Below are 17,078 nucleotides of genomic sequence, written 5' to 3'. Positions count from 1 at the left end.
TTAGAATGCAGTCTTTCCTAGCTATCCAAATGCAACAGTCCAACTAACATTGACTTTAGATCATGTCTGGAACGCTGCATATAATGAACTAGATACATCACCATGAATCTGTTTTCACTACTTCTGCCATTGTCCATGCCAAACAGAACACAAATACAGCTGTACCTTGCCAGATATTTAGCCAAGAGATGCAGCCAAGGATCCAGTTTTCCACTAAGCAGGCTACACCCTACGGAGCAGGGCTGCATTGGTCCTGAAGAAGTAAAGCATGTCTCGTCCTAGCTAAATAAAGCAGTGCCTTCCTTGAAGTCTTACAAAGGTACTGCTTATTCTAGCTCAACCCTGGAGCCATTTGCCTCCAAATAATTAAAGCGACAAATTCCATCAGCAATCATTGGGCTCACAGATCAGATGCATCCAGAAAAGCCCAAGGTATAACTGCTGATCCAGTTTAGAGAACCCCATGGCCATTATAATGATCACCATGATAAAAGAGTATGTTTTCATAACAAGGAGATTTCTTACGGGGTAAAAATGAATCCGTTTTATGATATATTCATGACACTCAAGCCAAACTGTTTGATATTTTCTTTTGAAATTCACTCTGTATTTCAAATTATGCAACCAGTAATATATTTTAAAGCCAGACCCCAAACTGTACCTTTTCATGATGATTGCGATGCGTGTTATTCCTTCAAATACCAACTATGCTCATAATAAAAAGTGAATGACATTTATACATGTTCGGGGGGCCAGAGTGATAGTACAGTGGGTAGGCAGCTCAGCTTATACGTAGCAGACCCATGTTTGATCCCTGCCAGCCCATGTGGTCACAGAGCCCCGCCAGGAGTGATCTCTGAGTGTAGAATCTGGAGTAAGTGCAAGGCTGGGTGTGGTACAAAAACAAAACAAAACAGTGCTCGCTTCGGCAGCACATATACTAAAATTGGAACGATACAGAGAAGATTAGCATGGCCCCTGCGCAAGGATGACACGCAAATTCGTGAAGCGTTCCATATTTTTAAAAAAACAAACAAAAACAAAACAAAATAAAACAAAAACTTGAAGGAAAAAAGCAAACAATGCAAGACAATCACTGCAGCACCCAGCACCTCTCTGCACTCCTGCTGATGTCTTTCTGAACATTCTCCTGGTTACTTGGTGCCACTGATTTGTGAGTAGTTTTGGCCCTTGAATTGGTCAACCCCAAGAACGTCCCAGGCAGACAACAGAATTCTAGGCTTTAATTGGTCCATCAAAATTATTGGATCCTAGGGAATGCTGGATTGTGCCATTGTGGGAAGGTGATATTTACTTCCAAGACGCTCTAACTTCTGGATGCTTCTCTCCTTTGCAAACCATGTAAGAAACGAATGTTACGGAAGGATCCTACACTTGTCCGTTTTGGTGCTTTCCTCTCATACAGTTTCCATACTTTGGACTTTTTGTTCTCGTTCGCCAGGTTTTTGAATTTCAGGAACTAAAACTAGGGTTGATTTTAAATATGCAAACTAGCAGTGCAGAGTTTGGGGAATTCTTTTTTTTCCTAAAAAGGATTAACAGTCAATGTTTTAGCCATGAATGCCGACTAGTATGTGTTGCCTCTTCACAACATAGCTTTATGACATACAAGCAGCTGTAGACAATGTGTAAACAAGAAATCCTGGTTGTGTTCCAATAAAACTTTATTTACATAAATGATTCACTGGGAGGAATTAGTCTGTGGGTTATACTTTGCTGACCCTTAGAGTGAGTGGAATCACTTGTTTTCTGGTCTTCTTCACTGATTATCTATTGAAAAGTGCTCCCTTATGAATACTACGCTCGGCAGCAAAGTCCCTGATGTAGTTTTCCTTAGTTCTGACAAAGTTTATCTTTTTGAATGCAGAAATTATTTCACAGATTTCCAGGGGTTCCTATTGATTTTGAGAACCATGTTATATCTCTAAATTTAATAATAATCTAATAATTTCATCTTGAGATAATCTACTAAGAATGAATAGCACTGGGATAGTACACTGGGTAAAATAGATCAACACAATCACATGGCTTGAAATGATACACTAGTAAGAAATATTACCCACTGGATAATTTGTCTGGAATTGCCTGGAAGGGCATAAACGGAAAAGGATGATAGAGATTTTGTCAAATATTTGAAAATAGAAATTTTGATACTTGAGGGATGACTGCTATTCCATCTTAAAGATGTGACTTGCTATTTTAACTACTTGCTGTAAAAGTAGTGATGGAGTGTGCCTTTAAAATTATTCAACACCACCACTGTGACCTCTGAATAAGTAAATGTGTGGAAAAAATGCATGTTTCCCTTCTAAATGAAAATTCTTTTTCTCTCCAGTATATATTCTATTCATCTCCATTCATGCCCAACATAGGAATAATAGACTGCTTAATATTCACGCCTTGAAGAAATGTATGAAGCAAAACTCTGAGCTGATTTTAATGATAAAACACAATATTTGTTTGCAGATAATTCCTATACAAAGTGCTTTAAAAAGCATCTTTTGTTAAAATTAGACAAGGATTCTAGAGTTTTCACATCTATAATGAATGTACATGGATACTAATTGTCATATCTGGCTTTTAGGCATTTCTTCATTCGAATCATATTTAGTTCAAGGCTTGCAAACTGCAGCCTATTTTGATAACTGTATTAGGCTTTTCTCCAGGGAAAATGGTATAGTCATTTCTTTAAAAAATGGAAATTCTATATGATGCAGCAATCTTATCCCTAGGCACTTATCCAAAAGACACGAAAACAGCAATTCAAAGTATACTTACACCACTACGTTCATAAGGATTTTAATTATGGTGGCCAAGCATGGAATCCATCTAAATACCCAATAGCGGATGGCTAGATAAAGAGGTAGCTATTGTCCATGTGCCTAGTGGAATATTACTCTTCTCTAAAAAATGATGGAAGGGCTGGAGAGAGAGTGTTGAGGCATTTGCCTTGCATGTGGCTGACCAGGGTTTGTTCCCTCACAGATATGTCCCCTGAGCACCACCAGGAGTGATCCTTGAGCATAAAGGAATAAGCCTTGAGTACTGCTGGATATAATTTAAAACCGTTTTTTTTTAATTTTAAAGAGGGGGTGTTAGAAAAAACAAGATGAAATAGTGTCCTTTGAATAAAATAGACGGAACTTGAAATGATTATATTAGGAGAAGCCAGAAAGTGCAAAAATAATTATAGGATGGTTTCACTCATATGCATATGTGGAATATGATTTACTAAAGCGAACAATCTGTCAAGGAACATTAATATTCTAGATTCACTGAGCACTCTTGGTTACTAGAGGGTTACTAGAGGGCAAGGGGTGGCAGGTGGGGACGTTTTGGTGGGGGCATAGCACGGGAAGTTTTTCGATGGGAGTGGTCACTCCTTAGCCACAGAGACAGCCATTAAGCTCAACTCCTTAACAAGGAGTTAACAAGCTCAACTCCTTAAACAAGACAGAACCAATGACAGATCTATAAAAAATAAAAATAAGAATAATAACCTCCTCATACTGAAACACATTTAAAACCAAGCTGTGGAAAATTAGACGCATCTTTTTGATTTCATCCCTCTGAATTACAAAGAAGAATATTTCAAAAAGTGCTACTTACATCGTGTTCTGAGAATTCTTTCAGGTGACCGTGAGTGCTTTTACATTCCTCCCCAGGCCCATCCCTCCTCAGTGGACATTCACCCGCTCTTGGTATAGCCTCAGTTGACTTCTTCTCCTTCAGCTGGGTGACATGGCAGTGTGAAGCCAGAAAATACTCGGAAAAGAAATCTCACTAAGGTGAATCAAACTGGGCAGATGAGTACACCGCAAGTAAGAGCTACTGAATCAAGGCTTAACCTTTCTGGGGCAAACACTCACTCACAGTAAACTTTGAGACTGTCTTTTAAAGTTTCATAAACAATTCAGGCTAAAGCATTATCCTAAGAAATAAAGCGTAAAGAAAAAAAAAAAAGGAAAACTATTTCTAACAGGAAATGCGCCTGTGTGTTCTCTCCGCTGAAGCCAACTTTCTATCTCTAGAGGAAAGACCTTTGTGTGTTAGTTTTTTTTCCTCTTACATTATTATTAGTTGCAAACAATAGATGTTTTGTTGTAAAAGCAGGACTCAGGAGCCTAAAGTCAGCACACAATTGTGTGATCACTGCTCAGCTCTGTATCCCAAAGTCGTTACCAAAAAAATAAAAGATATAAATTCACAAAGCCTGTCACTAAACTCACACCAAAAGATAAGCAAATGGCCAAGGAATCCCCGAGGGAAAATCCTGACTGTATTTATAAGGTATTGTCGATATTTCCCACCGGAGATTGCCAATTCAAAATACACTTTTTTTTTCCCCCTTTTTACCCATCCTTAGTCGAGGAAGCTATTATTAGCTCTGAACTTTATAATTTCAGCATCAATTATTCTGAACATAGGATAATGAAAATCACACCCTGCCCTCCCCTCCCCTCAATTATATAGGGCTGCTGTCCTTAAAACAAACCATGTGGCAAACAGCACTTATTTATTTTAAATCTTTGTAGGTTTCTGAGTCACTTCTAAAGCTGTTGACCAGTATTTCTCCTCTTGAACAGGAGGTGGCGCTGTGGGTGGATTAAATAAATTAGAGCAATTTGAATGACTCAGTTGAAGTGTTGAAAGACCTTGTATGAAATGATCACAAGTGTATCGAAAGGCATTCCAGAGTGAACTTTCTAGACCCAATTCTATTTTTACCTAACAGGCTTCTCCAGAGTATATGAGAATGTCTCTTCCTTCATTCCTTGGTAAAATACAAACATACCGGAATGAAATAATAGCATCAGCTTGATGATTTGGGTGAGTCAAGTTCTTCTGGTGGACACAGGCACGAGAGAGTTTTGTTTACAAAAGAGAGCAGCAACTCTGATAGAAAAATAGGACCATGTGTGTGTTTTGTCCTCAAAGCAACAATAGCACGGACTTGGCAAGGCTCCGGGCCTAAGGTCACAAGATGATCAAGCTGCAGTTCTGTGTTTTTTACTGTTTTAAATTTTTTGGGTTTGTTTTTTGTTTTTGAGTGACAAATGGGGCCAATTCCCTGCTCTGTGCTTGGGGTTGCTACTGGTGGTACCAGGGATGGCAGAGCCTGGAACGGGACTCAGGTCTTGCAAAAACACACATACTAGCCCTGCTGAGCAACCCCCCCAGCCCTGGTGTGTTTCTACTGACTTTCCCTAAGCTCAAGCTTTAGGCTGCAGAAACTCCTCCAGCCATGTTCAGTGCAATGACTATTTGATTAAATCCACATTGTTCACTGCACTGTATTCAGTGTCTATAAATCTGGCTTAAAAAGAGGCAATCAAAAAAAAAAGAGGCAATCAAGGGACTAGAAAAATAATACAGTAGACGGGGTGCCTGCTTGCATGTTGAACAGACCCAGGTTCAATCCCTGGCACCCCGTATGGTTCTTCCAGGAGTGATCCCTGAGCTCAGAGCCAGAATACCTGAGAACCACTGCGTGTGTGTGGCCCCCAACCAAAAACAACAACAACAACAACAACAAACCATAAAAATAGTCAACCAGTAAATATTTTTTAAATAAATGAACAAGAGAATCAAAGCACATTATTGTTAGACTAAGCAGGTCTGAAACTTCAAATAGAACTCACAGAATAGCTCTTGGTAGACTAAGCAGATTAAACCTTAAAGCTGAACTCACAAAATAGCTCAATACCCTGAATTTCTGTGTGATGACGACCTGAATAGTGACCCCAGGTCCCATTCAAAAATACTTCCAGATTCTAAGTCCTTCAACCTGTAAATGTGACCTCTATTTGGGAGGAGGGTCTTAGCAGCTCTGATTCAGGGTCCTGTAACGAGATCACTGAGATGACATGGGTGGGCTTTAATTTCTATGACAGGTGATCTCTTAAAAGTTGCCCAATTCGAGAGTCAGAGAGAGAGCACAGTGGGTAGGGCTCTTGCTTTGCACACAGCTGACCTGGGTTCCATTCTCATCATCCTATATAGTTCCCCAAGCACCACCAGGAGTGATTCCCATTCCTAGGAATGAAAATCAGAGTGCAGAACCCGAAGTCAACCCTGAGTACACATGGGTGTGGCCCAAGACAGACAAACAAAAATTGTCCCCCAGTTCAGAGGCCCAGAGGAGACGAAGCATGAAAGTGGGTGAAGTCAAGAACTCTGAGAGTTACCAGCACCTAGAAAGTGCAAAGAAGTCTCCCCCCATCCCTGCCACCCCATGTTTCCCTCTTCTGCCGCATCTTTAGAGGGCTGTAATCCTGCCAACAACTTGACTTCGGATTTCTCACTTCCAGAGCCATGAGACAATAATTTTGGTTTCTTTAAGCCAACACGTTTGCAGTAACCTGTAAGTGTAGCCTCAGGAAAACTTCTTTCACCTGGAAGTCTGGGACTTTCAGACTAGAACAGTTGGCACTACCTGCTAATGTCACAGGCACATGCAGAAAGGGGCCTGCATCTGCCCTGGGACAAAGGACGCGGCACCTGGCCCTTCTCTTCCTATCGCCCTCCTTCCAAGGATGCAGGATGCGCACCTTACTTGCACCTGTGGGGCTGAAATCTCTAGATGTCCCCACCACAGTTCTGGTCTAACTCCCTCCCTCCTCTCCATCAAATCAGCTGCAACTGGTGATGATGAAGAGAAATTGTGGGTGTGAAGACTCCTTTCAGGGGCCAAAGAGATAGAAAGGGGTAAAGGCACTCGCCCTGCTCATGGCTGAGCTCGTGTGATCACCAGCACTGCACATGGCCACTGAGCATCAGCACCGCCAGAAGTCACCCCTCAGCACAGAGCCAGGAGGAAGCCACAGCAGCACACAGCCAAGTATGAACCAAAAACCAAGAAGAAAAAAAAAAAAAGAAAACTCCCTCTGGGGGTCCTTTAGAGAGGTAAGAAGTCAGCCAAGGCACAGTTCAGTCGGTGTCACGGTGGAAGGAAAGGAGACCTCTCACCCCCACCCGCCGCTGTTCCTCTACACACCCAGTGAATCTATCCACCAGGTTCCTGCACTGAGGCTGAAGACAGGAAGGAGATTCTGCAACCAGGAACTTCCGAGATCTCGGGAGGTCTTCCTGTTCTGCCGTGACCTGTGCTGAGTCCTCTGCGAGCTTTCGCCTACCAGATTGCTGAAGCACATTCTCATTGGGGATTTTATCATGCGGTTTAGGTCTCTGGGAATGGAGCCCTCTCTCCTGGGCTATTAAGACACCTTAAGAAAGTAGAAAAACAAAACAAAACAAAACAAAAAAACAAAAAACAACTAAACCTAAAGTTAGTAGATGGAAGAAAAAGAAGCAAACATCAGAGCACAGTTAGTTAAGGATAGGGAGTGGAAAGATGAATAGAACCAAGATACGGTGTTTTTTTATTATTATTTGTGGTTATTTTGAGAGTCACACCTGGAGTGCTCAGGGCTTATTCCTGGCTCAGTGCTCAGGGACCACTCCTGGCAACCACATGGGGTATGATGATCAAACCCAGTCAATAAAAGGCAAGGCAAGTGTCCAACCTGCTGTAGTATTGCTCTGCCCCCAAGCCTTGGTGTTTTTAAAAGATGAACAAGATTTATAAACCTTTAGGCAGATTGAGAAATATGAAAATGCATTAAATAATTAGGCATAAGCATAAAATCATAGATATTAGAGTTGATAATGTAGAAATACTAAAGATCATACTAAACCACTATTTACACAGCCCCTATCAAATAATTCCACAATCTCGTACAAATCCCACTGGTATTTTTCACGGAAATTAACTGGTGGAGGGAAGTTGACACTGGTGGTGGGATCTGTGTTAGAACATTCTATGTCTAAAACTCAACTACAAATAACTTTGTAAATCATAGTGTTTATTTATTTGTTTTTTTGGCCACACCCACTAGGGGTCAGGGATTATTCCTGGCTCTGACTCAGGGCTACTCCTGGCAGGTTTGGGGGATCATATAGGGTGCTGGGGATTGAACCTGGGTCAGCTTCATGCAAGGTAAGTACCCTACTCACTATTACTCTTGCCCCATGTAAATCAGGTTGTTTTAATAAAAAAAATTTAAGAGAAGGAAATACAATCTAAAATATTTTATGGGATCATAAAAAGACACTTCTGAGCTATTTGCGTAACTCAACATAATAACAATAGCAACAATTTAAAAATGGACAAATGGGTCAAGGAGCTACCTCAAATCCAGCATCACATGATCCTCCAATACTTCTAGGACTGACCCCCCAAGCACAGAGCTGGGAGAAGACCCTAAGCATTGCAAGGCATGGATCCCAAACCAAAATAAGTTGAGCAAACAAATGGGCAAAGGACATGAAGAAACATTCTATTTCCAAAGAAGACATATCAGTGTCACCTGGTACACGAGAGAGACTCAAATTCTAACTCATCAGGGAAATATGTTCAAACAACAATGTACAACTCCATCCAGGTTGTCGTGAGGACCCGCAGAGTATGTCTGTAGCTGCCTGATCACACCCAGGCGCTAGCCTTGCGTACTGTCCATCTTTTATCTGTTTTCAGGATTGTTTTGAATTCTGATTCTAGGTTAAGATGCTATCTTTAGCCATAATTTATCAAACATCTAGTGAGGGCACTGATCTTGTATTCAGTTATTCTAGCATAAGCTCTCTAATCTGTAGAGTAATCTTATAGTGTTTCCATTTGGGAATTGGACTTGCGATACCCAACCCTCATGCACCTGGGTAGTTGTGCTGTTCAGTGATATGTTCACAGCTGCAGAATCTTCACCACCCACCATGCTAGACTGCCCCTCTCCCCCCCATCCAGAAAGGCACTGGGGACTTAACCAACTTTCATGGTTCAAAAGAAGAAGCCTGGAGCCTTAAAACAAATACAAGCTTTATTTTGTTTACTCTAACCTTCCCAGTGAGTCCTCACAGCAGCTATTTCTCACAGAAAACTCATTAACATCTCTGGCTCATGAATCATACTTTGGGAACATGGGGTGTTTCACTTGTGTGCTTTTGGTCCCTGATTTTCCTATCTAGGGTCAGGACTGATGCCTGCCATTTCTTCTGGAATTGGTGATTCAACATCATTCGAAGGGATTCTCCTTAAAACATCAGGAACCCTGGAGAATCTCAGGGCGGAGTTTCTTTTGTGAGATTTTCAAAGCATGTCATAAGTAGATGATAATAAAGAAGAGGAAAGAATAGACTTCAAAACGGTAAATCTTCTTTAGCTCTTAATGATTTGAACAATGAATAGCAGAGCACTTATTTGATAATATGATTGGCTGAAAAATGTTGGTGTGGGTGTCTTTAATCAATGGCCGTGGGAGTAATAACCAACTGAGACTAAGAGACAACTCATGGCACAAAGAATGCACCAAGTTCTGAAGTTCAGCTCATGAGGTGCTCATTTAATTAAGCTTTATGGCGACCCTCTGAGGTGGATCGATTAGTCTCAGATTCTAGAGTCAAGAAACTGAGCACAGAGAGGCTAACTAAGTTACAAAGTCAGAGAGCTGAAGTTAAGGAAGCATCAGTGGACTCTAGCGAGTCAAACTCCAGATATATAGAGGAAAGGTTTCATTTAGTTAACAGACACGAACTTCTACTGTGAAGCTGTCAGTCAAACTTAGAAAATGTACAGTGATCTCAACTGGTTACAAGGATGGATTGATGTTAAAAACATGAAGTATGGCAGGGTTTAAAATTTAAATTGAGTGCACTTCATTTACTTTTTTTTTTGTCAAACCTTTTATGGAAGCCCTGTGATTTACAATGTGACTCACAGTTGAACTTCAGATATTCAATGATCCAATAGGAATCCCACCACTAGTGTCAACTTCCCTCCACCAATGTTGCCAGCTCTCCTCCCACTGCCTAGCCTGGAATTAAGAATGTAACAGGCACATATTTAGGTTTGGTTGTTGTAGTTTGGGTCTGATGCTTTCAGTTTGCTTGGTTCTGTGGCTCAGATACTAGATATGCCCCACCTCTACAACAGCCACTTATCCGAGGCCTCAGTCTTGCCCCTGTGACCTCCCGTCTGTCTATTCTTTAATAAGTTGTATTTCATAAGTTCTGGGAGAATTAGAGCTTAGCACCAGAATGGAAATGATCATGAGGTTTTAGTTAAAGGTAATCAGAACTAGGAACAAATAGCGGTCAGGGGCTGGAATGGGGTCCTTTACAACAGAAGAAAAACTTGCCTTCAAAAGAAATCTTTCCACAGAAGAATAATCTGAATCTTCCCCTCAAAAATTGTTCCAGGCAGGCAAAATATGTGCCCCAAAAGCATGACTGAAACTAAATATGAAATGCTAAATAACCTTTGTTCAGAGGTAAGTTACCAGTGTAGTGAAGTGTTTCAAACCTGCTATCTTGGCTCCCATATCCCTGGTCCTACTCCATCCATCCCAGGACTGACCACTAACCAAGTAGCCAGGACCAGGAAGCTGGCTTCAAACTTTGCAGGAAGAGGAGAGGGTGGGGGGTTCTAGGGGTGGGGAGGGGACCTGTGTTGGCAGAAGATATGCAGGATCCACCTGAAAGAATCTACAGAGACCACAGCAGGCCAAGGTTGTAATCTCAACGTCTGAAGTTTATTAGTGGTGGAATGAAAGTAGGAACTTCCTGGAACCCTGCCACGATGGTATAACTGTTGACATTGAACTCTGCTCGTGTTTCATACTTATACTCAATAGATACAAAGCATCCCAAGACACTCAAGTCTTAAAAATGTTGCTCGAACCTGTAACAGCTGCTAATAAAGTAAAGATCTCAAGTCCTACAGGACATTTGGAGAGATGCCACCATTTCAAACAAGTGCTACAGTTGTAGGAAAGAGCCAAGAGCCAAGGGTGTAGCATTAATACAAAGGAGAATAGAGAGAAGAATGTTCCAGATCAAGGAAACAAGTCTGAATAGCAGAAGGAAGGCTGGTGTCCAAGGAGAAGGAGGCTGTCTTGGACCAAATCTTAGAAGAGGTCATAAAATCTGATATAAATTTTGGATTTACATATCTGGACATCACTTGAAGTTTACTGTCTCTCTTCAAACTTCTCTTTTCTCTTGTTTTCCTGCCCATGTTTTTTTTTAGGTGTGTCACATCAGACATAGACAATGCAGCTCTAATTCCATATTCAGGAAAATTTTAGTAGTTACCACTTCTATATGAAACACTTGGGTTGGCTATGTGGATAAGCACGTAAATACGATGTGTGGATGTGTGGTAGGCTAAAAAAATGTTTTCCTTCTAACCCACCACCCCATTAAATCTAGCCAGAACGGGTTCTTATTTGGATATATGATATTTGCCAACTAATTGTTTTAGATGAGGTCATACTGGACTACATTATGCCCCAGTCTAACATCTGAGACTCTTATAAAGAGAGGAGAGAACAGCAACACAAAGAGAAGGTCACCTAAAGGCAGGGGAGAGAAGAGCAGAGTGCACTATGCTAAGAGTCAAGGAACTGCAAGGATTTCCAGATTTCAGTCATCAGAGGCCCAGAGGGGCAGAGAAGAAGAATCCTCTTCTGAGCTTTCAGAAAGAGATGGCCTGGTAGATGCCTTGACTTCACACTTCTAGTTCCCAGAAAGATAATACAATGCATTTCTATCGCAGATTGTGCCATTTGTGGCAACTGGCTGTGTGTGTCTCTACAGAAGCATTGCTCTGCTCAGGTGGGCCACCATCTAGGAAGACAACTAAACTGTAAAAGTCAAAATGAGTGGATGCTAAATTCCACAATAAGGCTACAGGGAGAAGACAGGTAAAGGCATCCAACTTGCATGTGACTGACCCCAGCTCAACCTTTAGCACTGCAAATGGTCCCAAGCCCCACCAGAAGTGGCCCAAACACTCTGACCCCCAATTCTGTAGTAAACACATATTGAGGATGAAGAGAAAATTTGAAACTCTGAAATATTTCTCTAATATGTATTTCTTATCAGGGAATCTCCAGAAATTTATTACAGAATAATTAATTTTAGACGGTAGAAAGTCAGAAGAGCAGTCTGCACCATAATCTAAGCCTTAGCACAGAATTTCTATTTGGCCACTGGTAGGTTTTCTGCAGTTCTGCACACAACTAAAATCTCATGGTACTAAAATGTGTCTTTCTTGTATCACTTCCTTACTCAGGAGCCTCCTTTGGTACAAAATTGACTCAGATCTTCTAGTTTCCCCTGTCTTAGCTCTACTATGTCCCTTGAGATGGAAGTGTCCGGGTCCATTAAAGTCTGGATCAAGATACTCCTTTTTCAACAAGATTTTTTTGTAACTGTGTTTATTTGGAATGATTTCTTTTCCAACTTATGTTTTAGAATTTGTGTGCGTTAAAATATGCTATACATCGGGCATGTTGAATATTATCAACTTCTTGCTGGGGGTTGGGACTTTACTCCTTTTTTGAGTTCCCTGTGCATGACTTAACAAATTATCGCAAAGTTAGTGCCTTAAAAACTAAGCTTTGAAGGACAGAGTCAGAAATCAGGTTGCTAGTGGGGTCCCATTACTTCCCAAGACCCGTGGAAGAATAATTTTATGACTCCTCAGCTTTGGGTGGTTCCAGGACTCCTAACTGGTGGTGGGACTCTCCAATCACTGCCTGTCCTCACTCAAATTTTGGTTTCCTGTGCTCCTCTCTTGCTCTCTCAGGAGGACACACGTCACTGAATTAACGACCCAACAAGATACTTCAAAATGATTTCATCTTGCGATCTTAACATCTACCACAGTATCTTTTCATAAATAAGGTCACATTTATATGTTTTGGGAGTTAGAATGTGGACTTATCTTTTGGAGGAACACTGTTTAGTCTATTACACTTACTTTTGCATCCACTCGAAGTGTCTAACTCTCTGATGCACAATATGTATTTGAAAAATGATCTTGGAGGGGTAGAGGTTGAGGCCACACCTGGTGGTGCTTAGGGGCTGCTTCAAGCTGTCTCTGGGTTCAGGGGTCACTACTAGTGATGCTCAGAGACCACATGCAATGCCAATGATCAAACTAGAGTCAGTCACGCGCAGGACTTAGCCCCTATACGATCCTTTCAGCCACCTGCATTTGGCAATTAATTCCCAATTAAACTGAATCAAGCTAAACTTTTCAAAATGGATATAAAAGACTATTGGCAAGTTCATTCTAATTTACTTTCTCAAAGTCATATCAAGCTCATGCTCCACTTCCAATCCCATCCTGCTTGATTCCATTTCTGCAAACTGATTTTATTAGATGTTAAGTGACTCTCTGAGTACTGAGGAGTCAGCAGTGTAGCCAACAATGGTACTCAGAACTTTGTAAGTAAAACTTACACAGTGATAAACTCAGTTCATATTCTAGTTCTACGTGTTTGTCGTTCAGTCATGACAAGTTTTATAATGTTTTTCTTTAAGTTTATCCTAAGGATAGTGAAAAGAGAGAGAGGACAAGGAAGGGAAAAAAGATCGGAAGAACAGGGGGAGAGAAGGGCAGGGGGATATAGAACAGAATACAAACACTCCACCAAACTCATTTGAGGCCATCTCCTATGGATATCAGAACTGCAATGACTATTTAATTCAGCTGTTGGAAACATTCTCACCTGTTAGAAAGCCTAGCGTGTGTGAGGCATCAATGGGTAGTAGCACTTACTGGGGAGAAGACAAGTTTTAGAAAATGAGGTCACATGCCCAAGCTATTTTTGCCTGCTGCCTTTTTATGTTCAAAGACTCCCTTCCTGATGACAGTCTCGCCTAATTAGTCAGATAAATGGAGCAATTCCAATGCTGAATATTGTTTTTATAAAGTCTTCTCTGTTTATTATGAAAATTAAGAAGTGTCATTGCTTTACAGATGCCACCCAGAGCCACACAGCACTGCAGCCAACGCTGAGCATTTCATATTGTTGAAAGTCTGAGCAGAGAACAGGCCCCAATAGATACCAGATGCAGCTGAACTGCAATGTGGCATAAAAGGCTTCATCAAAAATGACCCAAATATGCTTTACCCAAGTATTATCACTGGGACAGTATGGTCTTTGATATGGTAATCCAACCAGCTGCCAGTTCCTCTCCATCTCCAATGTAGAACACCCCTCCCCCCAAACACACACACACACACACACACGCACATGCACACACACTGCTTCCCATCTTTTTTCCATCAAGTGAGTGACTCCTAATATTGGGAGGGCAGGATTCCATGTGTGGGGTTCATTGCTTGGGAAGGCAGTGAGTGGATTATTGTCTTGGAAGCACGGGAGGGATGAAGGCACCATTTTCTTCTGTACACAAAATGCGTACACTAATGTGTCTGTGTTTGTTTCGTTTTCATGTCAGGTGTCTGAAAATGGCTGGAAGCCTTGCTCACCCCCAACGTATCCAGTGGGGTGTGTGGGTGGGGGAAGGTAATCCCACAAGCAAGTGGGTTATAGTGGAACTGGCTTTGTGTTCCTAAAACATACAGAAAAAGGATCTCATCTCGCCTGAAAACCAGCTTCAAAGCCCACCCTCTTTCCCAGCACAGGGAATCCTGTATGTTTATACATCTATTTATACATACATGTGGTCGTAAGAAGTTATGACAGCCAAGAAGGGACCAATTTTAACCATACACTTACACACAGATTTTCATAAATGCTGATAATTGTATTGATTCCTATATTAATGGTGGGGTAAAGACAGGCTTTATAGTGCCCAAGGCTGTGATATGAACTTGATTCATACATATTGGCATACCTAGCCATCAGATGGATGAAGGAACAAAACAAAAGGAATCAAAACCCAAATCAAATGACAATGACTACAGCTTTCTTTTCTTCTCTGTTACAGCATACTGTATATACTAAAATGCACACTCTCTGTTACAGCAGAATACAAATATCTGCATAATGCATGTGCTGAAAAGAAAGCCTTCCATGTGCAATTCCATGTGGACTTACAAGCCTTCTTTGTTCGTCCAATAATCTAGAGCATTTCTGCCCAATAGCATAAGTTCAAAGCCTTAATATTCAAAACTTAGCATACCTGAACATATTCTAAGGAGAATGATGAAGCCTGAACTCTCAAGATGGGAATCTCCTTTTCATTGTTTTCACTGGAGAACCGGAGGCTCACCACAGTGACTGGACTTGCCCAGGTTACTGGCAAGATTGGGGAAAGAGTCACATCCTCACTCCTGGCTCCTCTGAAATGCATTCAGGGTCTCACTTCTACTCCTTAAGGTCACCTTAACCAAAGCAAGAATGATGACTCTTGAGGGAAGTGGAGAGGACAGTCAAATTTCAGAAATGCTAATGGTGTCAGCTGCCGGAGGAACAGTCTTTGTCCTATCACCAGGTTAAATGTCCGGAGTCACATTCTAGGACAGTACCCAGGCTGATAAGAAATGATCCAAACCCATTCATCATGCTTCACATCCCTGTTTACTAAGGTCACTGTCAAAAGTTCAAGCTTCCTGTGAAATCTGATAACCCTCATTCCTACTCCTATACATCCTGTCTCATGACCTGAAATTTTATTCTTCTTTCACTGCCAAACTTTCCCGTTAGGACTATCTGTGCTAACAATCAATAACCTCGCCATGTCCTTGCCTCCTTCTTTATGTCGAATGCATCCTTCATCTTTGCCCTGAGCACATTCCTTCCTCTGCAGTCCTCTCTGGTGACCCCGCACTTCCTCTCCTACCCTCTGCACCTTAAGGTGTGGAGCTGGGTAAGTTTGCTGCTTTGTCTCCTTGCTCTTGTTCCCAACCAATTATCCCCTTTGTTCTTCCAGTAAATGTTCCTTTCGCAGCTCATATCAATACTTCTCTGCCCCATACTCCGCCATCATTGCATCACACTGGTCATCCCCTCATAATGATATCCGCCAACATCTCTGTTGTCGTATCTCACCCACAGAAACTCACAGCAATTATTTTTGTACATTTTAGCATCTGGTATTCTGGCCTTGTATTGGTATTCAGTCAAATCTGGTATTCAGTTCCTAGCTCAGTCCCTTGTCCCCACTGCCAGCAGATGTTTACCTCCCATTCTATCTTTGTCATCTATACCCAACATCATGCTAGGTTTTCTCATCTCTGGGGAGCTACATGATATCCAGTTCTCTACCAATTTTACACCCTTCTAGCCTACTTACCATCGATGATGGTAATTCTATGCTTCCAATTGCTCATCTCCACTAGCATTCTCCTCTACCAGCCACACCACTTTCTCATTCTGCCCCAGACACCTTCTATTTTCACTTTCTCCTTTGCCCAGTTTAGATTCACTGGTCCAGCACATTGATGATCGGATGCGGAAACCCTTTGAGACTCTTGCCTGTCTTTTCTACTTTTGGATTCATGCGCCAAAGCCTCACGTCTCCCTGCTCAACCCTTCCACATTCTCCTCTTAGCACAGAGTTGCTGGGGAAAAAAACTCACACAGCTGTTTGGTTTCACTTGAAGTATATGATTGCAAATGTCAAATCACTCCTGAGCTTTGGCAACCCTATTACACACTTCCTTCTGAAATGCACTTTCCTACTTGATGTATCTTTTCTCCTTAAAAACTCTTTCATCGCTTGACCAACACCATCTTCTGCTTTGCAATGAAGGAAATAGTCCCTTAGCTTTGCACAGGCCAATAAATGCCTTCTCTATGGCTACAGATCTCATCTTAAGTACTTACAAATTTTGCTTCCTCCATCTTTCTTTCTCATGTGCTGTCAACCTGTCCATTCCAACCCTTCAGAACGACAAAAATCTCACTCTAATCTTCCCCCTAACAGAGAGTGTATTTCCTAAAGTCCTCCCCACTGTCATTAGCGTTGGCCCCTTTGTGACTCAACTTTATAGCAAACTTGTCCCCTTTTTAGTAAAGAGGAGAGATTACCCTTTTATAAAACACTCCAACACATACATACACACACTCTCCTTTGATATCCATCTTCCCAATGTACCACTATCCTACTTTGGGACTCAACTTTATAGGAATACTTGTGAAAAGAGGTCCATAAGGAAAGTCCCCACTCTCATTTTTCACAGTTGTGATTGATTAAAAATCTAAGTGTTAAATGTGTGTTTTGCGTGTGTGTGTGTTTTA

The 17,078-nt window shown here is 41.5% G+C and overlaps 1 protein-coding gene and 1 non-coding gene across 3 annotated transcripts in view; one reads left to right on the top strand and one right to left on the bottom strand.

The window, feature by feature from the left end:
- The window catches only part of FBXL7 (F-box and leucine rich repeat protein 7), a 434,915-nt gene that overhangs the window by 120,083 nt on the left and 297,754 nt on the right, over nt 1–17,078 (bottom strand). The gene's annotated exons all lie outside the window — the stretch shown is intronic.
- On the top strand, nt 917–1,023 carry LOC129401238 (U6 spliceosomal RNA). Its single transcript, XR_008628170.1, has one exon. It is a non-coding gene; the product is annotated as a U6 spliceosomal RNA (small nuclear RNA).

Source organism: Sorex araneus, chromosome 1 (assembly GCF_027595985.1).
Source record: "Sorex araneus isolate mSorAra2 chromosome 1, mSorAra2.pri, whole genome shotgun sequence".
In the NCBI taxonomy this organism is placed as follows: domain Eukaryota; kingdom Metazoa; phylum Chordata; class Mammalia; order Eulipotyphla; family Soricidae; genus Sorex; species Sorex araneus.
This window is presented reverse-complemented; position numbering and strand designations above follow the sequence as displayed.